This window comes from Octopus bimaculoides, chromosome 4 (genome assembly GCF_001194135.2).
Source record: "Octopus bimaculoides isolate UCB-OBI-ISO-001 chromosome 4, ASM119413v2, whole genome shotgun sequence".
NCBI lineage: Eukaryota > Metazoa > Mollusca > Cephalopoda > Octopoda > Octopodidae > Octopus > Octopus bimaculoides.
Window position 1 is genome coordinate 74,124,693 of NC_068984.1, and position 6,772 is coordinate 74,131,464.

The window sequence follows — 6,772 nt, forward strand, 5'->3', positions numbered from 1 at the left end:
CCATCATCACCTATACCACCATCATGGACAACAACATCTGTAAGAAAAAGAACGACAGTCAAACCATAAAAAAACAAGGACAATAGCAAAGCAACAACGACCATTAAAGAAAGAACATGAATAAAAACAACAAAAGAAGTGAAGCCCTGACGGGCAACAGAGGAGTAAACCACAGATCTCGTCTTGCTAGAAACCGCAACCAAAAATCTCCTTCACATTACTTCTTACCGTTGTTCAAATAAAATAAATGATAAACGTATGACGTATTGGATAATCTTTAGTACGCCGGGGAAAAATACTCGGTGGCATTTCGTTCGTCTTTACGATCTGAGTTCAAATTCCGCCGAGGTTGACTCTGTCTTTCATCCCTTTCAAGAGTCGATTAAATAGGTACCATTTGAGCGCTAGGTTCGATATAATCGGCTTAGCCCCGCCCCACGAAATTTTTGGTCTAGTGTTATAATCGGAAGCCAATTTATTATGCTAGCAGAATCGTTAGTACACCGGGCAAAATGCTTGGCAGAATTTCTTCAGTCTGAGCTCCAATTCCGCCCAGGTCGACTTTGCCTTTCACCCTTTCAAGGTCGATAAAATATGTACCAGGTGAGCACTGAGGTCGATGTAATCTATTTACGCTGACCTCCTTCGAAATCACTGGCCTTGTGCCAAAATTTGAAATTTATATATTATGCATTTTATCATTTTTATATCTTTCCTCTTGTTCCAATAAAAAGACTGCAGCCATGCAGGGGCACCGCCAACTTCAAGGATTTAGTTGAGCAAATCGACAACAATATTTTTTTTCTTTTAAACCTGGTAGTTATTTTATCAGTCTGCTTTGCATAACTGTTAGTGCATGGGGATCATAAACAAACCAACACAGGTTCTCAAACGCATAGTCACGCGTGCGCACACGCGCACACATACAGGCTCACACACACACAGACACACATACGACTGACGTCTTTCAGTTTCCACGTATCAAATCCACTCACAAGCCTTCGGTTGGCATTGTGCTATCTTAGAATATATTTGGGTAAGGTTCCACAGTGGAACTGAACCTATGACTAAGCAGTTTGGAAGGAAGTTTCTCAACCTTTCAATCCCGCCTAAGCATAAAACCACGCCTAAGGTGCCATGCAGTGAGGCTGAACCCGAAACCATGTCGTTGGGGAGCAAGCTTCTTACCACACGGCCACTTCTACATCTATAGCCATGCATTCACCGATAGCCACTCCTCCGCTGAAATATAATATATCTCATATATTATAGATATATTGTAAGATGTATAATATATTCTTTTCTACTCTAGGCACAAGGCCCGAAATTTTGGGGGAGAGGGACGGTCGATTAGATCGACCCTCAGTACGCAACTGGTACTTAATTTATCGACCCCGATAGGACGAAAGGCAAATTCAACCTCGGCAGAATTTGAACTCAGAACGTAAAGACAGACGAAATGCTGCTAAGCTTTTCGCCCGCAATCTTTTCGACCGCAAGTGATTGTGGTTGACAAGAGACTGCAGATGGAACCTTTCTGCAGGTTAAGACTAATTCAGTTCCCGTTGTTCCATTCAGGCAAAGTATACAGGGTAAGAGACGAAACGCTTGTGAAGCTGAGATCCCAGCTGGATACACGGAAGTGTTATCAAAATTGCGATAGCTTTAATCACTACCAGGAGAAGAGCTTGTAATGCCTTTAAGTGGTTAATGTCATTCCTGCGTAGGGTACAGCATCTCTGATATTCACGTCACTCATATCTAATATATTAGAGAACATAGGGTGACGAGGTGACAGAAACGTTAGCACGCCGGGCGAAATGCTTAGCAGTATTTCGTTTGCCTACGTTCTGATTTCAAATTCCGCTAAAGTTGAATTTGCCTTTCATCCTTTTGGGGTCGATAAATTAAATACCAGTTTCGTATTGGAGTCGATCTAATTGACTGGCCCCCTCTCCCAAAATTTCAACCGTTGTGCCTATAGTAGAAAAGAATCGTCAGCACGCCGGGCAAACTACTTAGCAGCATTTCGTTGTCTTTACTTTCTGAGTTCAAATTTAACAATAAACACTGAACGTAATCACAGCAAGAATATTGATTTCAGATTTTAGCACTAGGCCTGAAATTTTGGATAGGAGTGTAAGTCGATTACATCGATTCCCAGTGTTCAACTAGTACTTATTTTACCGACCCTGAAAGGATGAACGACAAAGTCGACGTCGGCGGAATCTGAACACAGAACGTAAAGACGGACGAAATGTTGCTAAACATTTTGCCCGGAGGCGTTAGCAATTCTGCCACCCCCCCCCACCCCCGCCTTAAATCACAGTAAGAATATTGGTTTCAAATTTTGTCACAAGGCCAGCAATTTAGGGGGACGGTTAAATCGATTACATCAACCCCAGTGATTAACTAGTAGTTATTTTATCAACCCCGAAAGGATTTCATCACAGAAACAATATTGCCATCAATTTTATAGGCTGAACCACATCGTTTGGACGACAGACTGCATCCCATGAACTTACTGGATCAGAACTCAACGGGCGTTCTATGACAAGTCTAAGTCGCGAGCCTTAAGGCTGTTACTCTATCAAGGACATGACTAAGTTAGTTATAGGTCTGAATCCACAAAAGTAGCATGGCTCAATAACAACTCTTTTTGATTTGGGCACAAACCTAGCAGTTTTCAGGGGATGGGGTTAGTGAATTACGTCGACCCCAGTGCACAGATGATACTTATTTCATTGAATCGTCAAAGGATGAAACGCAAAGTTGATTACGGTGGAGTTTGAACCCAGAACGTAAAGATAGACGAAACACCGCGAAGCACTTTGTCCAATTCTGCTAGCTCACCGCTTTAGCAACAACTATTATACTACTCAATCTTATTATAGGCAAAAAGCTTGAAATTTTGGAGTATGGGTTAGCCGATTACACTGATCCCCCAGTACCTGACTGGTACTTATTTTATCGACCTCGAAGGATGAAAGGCAAAATTGACCCCGGTGGAAACAATGTAAAGACAAAATGCTTAGCGGCATTTTGTCCGGCGGGCTAACAATTCTGCCTGCTCGGCGCCTTAACAACAACAATAATAATGATTTCAAATTTTGGAACAAGTCCAGTTATTTCGGGTGAGGTTTGAAGTCGGTTACATCATCTCCAGTGTTCAACTGGTATTTATTTCATGGACCTAGAAAATATAAAAGGCGAAGTTGATCTCGGCAGAATTTGAACTCAGAACGTAAAAAAGGACGAAATGCCGCTAAAGATTTTGTTCGGAGTCTTAATGGTTCTACCAACTCGTCGCGTTAAGCATCTCTGCTAGTATGTAATATAATGTTTTATTTGACAGGATAAAAGGTTTAAATAAGTGAGCGTAATTAAGCGGCTAATCACAGAGCATACAATAAAATCTATTAATACATATATACCCAGCATAGCAGAGAAGGCTATCTTAGCTTTAGCTCATGCAATGAAAGAACTTGAATAATAACTAGACTAACATAATTTCAATTCTTCATAGAAACCTTTACGTCCTAGCATATCTTTGTACCATATATTCTCATTCAGAGCCATTCAAAATATTATCATAAAATAGACATGAGACAAAGCGTGCTTAAATAACGTCTTGTTTCGTGCGGTTTCTCCAATAGAATAAAAGAACGAAATACTCAGAATAGTAAATTGAAAACATAAAATTGGTCGGTTTCTAGGTTTCTGGATTATTCATTACCTACAAGCAATTTATTATCATTACTTATTGCATATTCTCAGATGACAACAAGTACACGCAGCTTGCAGAAAATTATTTTTGTGACACTCCCTCTCTCTTCTCTTTTTCTCTCTCTTTCTCTGTGTTCACACACACACACACACACACTCTCTCTCTCTCTCTCTCTCTCTCTCGCTTTCTCTCTCTCTTTCCCTCTCTCCCTCTCTCTCTCTCTATCTCTCGCTTTCTCTCTCTCTTTCCCTCTCTTCCTCTCTCGCTTCCCCGCCCTTACACACGCACGCTCGTATATATACAATATGTATAAATTCAGGCAACTCCATCGTTGTCAAGAAACGGTCGAGTTGGTAAGGTAATTACTAATAGATAAAAATGTTGCTTCACATCTAGATGATAGGTGTTTGATGGCGTTGCCTTTTGTGCAAATACAGTCTACCACGATGTCAAATTTATCAAAGTACCCAAAACAAAAAGAATTATAGTGAAAATGTATAGAGTGATAGTGACTAAATTTATCTCTTAAAATCCTTTTTGGGACTATAGTGTAGGAGCATCACTGAACCCCATTGCTACTTCATAGTAATCAACCGCAAATATTGCGTATAACGTTTCACATGAAATCATTTAGGTGCAACACTGTTGAAAGCAGATTGCTACTGAAACAAGTGTAACTAATAATGATGATGTGCCAAATTCTTTCTACACATACAGGGTGTACGGACAACATTTGATGTATTTTGTTTCTTACTTTCGGAACAGCTTGATGTAATGGTGAACAGTCCACGGCGTTGGAGAGCATAAAGTTTGAATCTGTAGTTGAGAAAATTTTAGCTGACATGGAGGAATGGAAGACATTTAGATAATAGAAAAAGTTTTACTTGTATCACGATGATTCGCTCCGGATATCAAAATACCGACATCATCACTGCTGTTCAATGCTCTGTTAACACTGTAAAGGCTGTAAAGTGGGACGTGGACAGCTGCAGCTGAGACTACGAGACTGCGGCTTGCAGGAGGAGACACTGCACGCATTCTCACTGCGTCTGCTTGACGGTATTCATTTAATAACTAGAGCACAAGATGATAGGAGATCCGAGCAAAGGAATACAGGCTTTGGCGAGAGAGATTGGTGTTGGAGCTGACACCATAGATCTGACTCGAAACGAGAACTTTCGCAACCACTCGTACAAGAGGCGCAAGGAATAAATTATGACAGCCAACACGAAGGAGAACCGCTTAACGGATGAAAAAAAGTTCCTGCACTAGCCGAGGCATCCTGTTGTAGTGGGGATGACTTAGTTCCCCTCAAATAAAAAGTGATTCTGCCAGAACTTGTTACACAACAACCAGAACAACAGGTAGCTTGCCTACAATCCATGTAATGTCCCACGTATCGTGAAAACGAAGTTACCCCAAAATTGCGATGTTTTATATTGAACACTCAATATTTCATCTACATTCAATACTTTCTTTCATGGTGCCATCCATTTTTATTTTATTTTATTTTATATTATATATTGTACATTATATTATATATTGTATATTCCATATTCTATACCCCACATTGGTTCTGCAGGAATATAAATAAAACATAAAAAACAGACAGTGTTGGAACACTTTTAAACAAAATAATATATTCCTCTATACACAATCATACAAAAAAACCACCTTTTTTGTATTTATTTTTACTCGCATATATATATATATATATATATATATATACACACATAGAGAGAGAAAGGGGGGGTTTACTGAAATTATGAGTCCAATTGTAGGCGTTTTGGTTCGTTCGAGAATACGGCAACATATACTCCTAACTTTTAATCATATCCACCCAGCACTTATTGTATCCGTCTCTTTTCATCGATTCGCTAAGGAAACCGCTGACAAAAATGGATGCTAGTCGATGCATCGTCCTACACTGGCATACAAATATACACCCACAAAAATAAACACAGATATCTATATGCATGTAAGTATGTATATCTGTTTGCATATATACGTGTGTATATATCTCTGTATCTGTGTGTATGCATATACGTGTGTACACACGCATGTATGTACATGTGTGTGTGTGAGTGTATGTGTGTATGTATACATACGCACGCACAAACGTACATGCGTATATATGTATGTACATAGATGCATGTGTGAGTATGTATATATATCTTTCTTTATACATGAGAGAGCGAGAGAGAGAGAGAGAGAAAGAGGGAGAATGGCTGAAAAAGATGTACATATAGTGTGTCAAGTGTGTCGAGACTTATCAAGGATATTAGCTCTTATTGATTTCCGTTTATGATAACGCGTGCTTATGCACGCGCACTCGCACTCTCTGATAAACATACAAAAAACAAAAATACAATCACTCGTGCATACATACATACATACACACACACACACACACATGCACACACACACACGCACACACACACACACACACACATATATATATATATATAAACAAGAAGCTGGAAAAAAACCGGCTTTAATTACAAATTACATTTGTTTCTGTGTCGTTCCACCAGCTTTACGTTGCCAAGGAAGCAAACCTTTTGTAACAGTTCTACTGGGCGCTCTATTCCAATTTCCTTTATATTCCCCTTGATGCCTTCTGACACGGTTTCCAAGGACCCAACAATAATTCGCACTATCTTCACCTTCATTTCCATAGCCGTACTATTTCGTACTTAAGAGGGTTCTATCTATTTATCTTTGAGCCTTCTTTCTTGACTGTTCGTGGGTCAAAGGGGCATACAACATCAACTATATAGCATATGTGGTGCACCTTGTCCACCACCACTAGGTCTGGTCTGTTATGCTCTTGCACCTGATCTGTTTGGATTGGGAAATCCCAGAGGATTTCGCTAGTCTCCGACCCCTCCACTCTCTGCAGTTTGTGCTCATACCACCTCTTGCCTCTCTAGTCCCCACTCGCCGCAAAGTTTCCAATGTAGCACTTTTGCTACGCGATCGTGTCGCTACAACTTGTAGTGTTTTTGGGCAAGTCTAGGGCATCCGTTCCTGATATGGGCAATG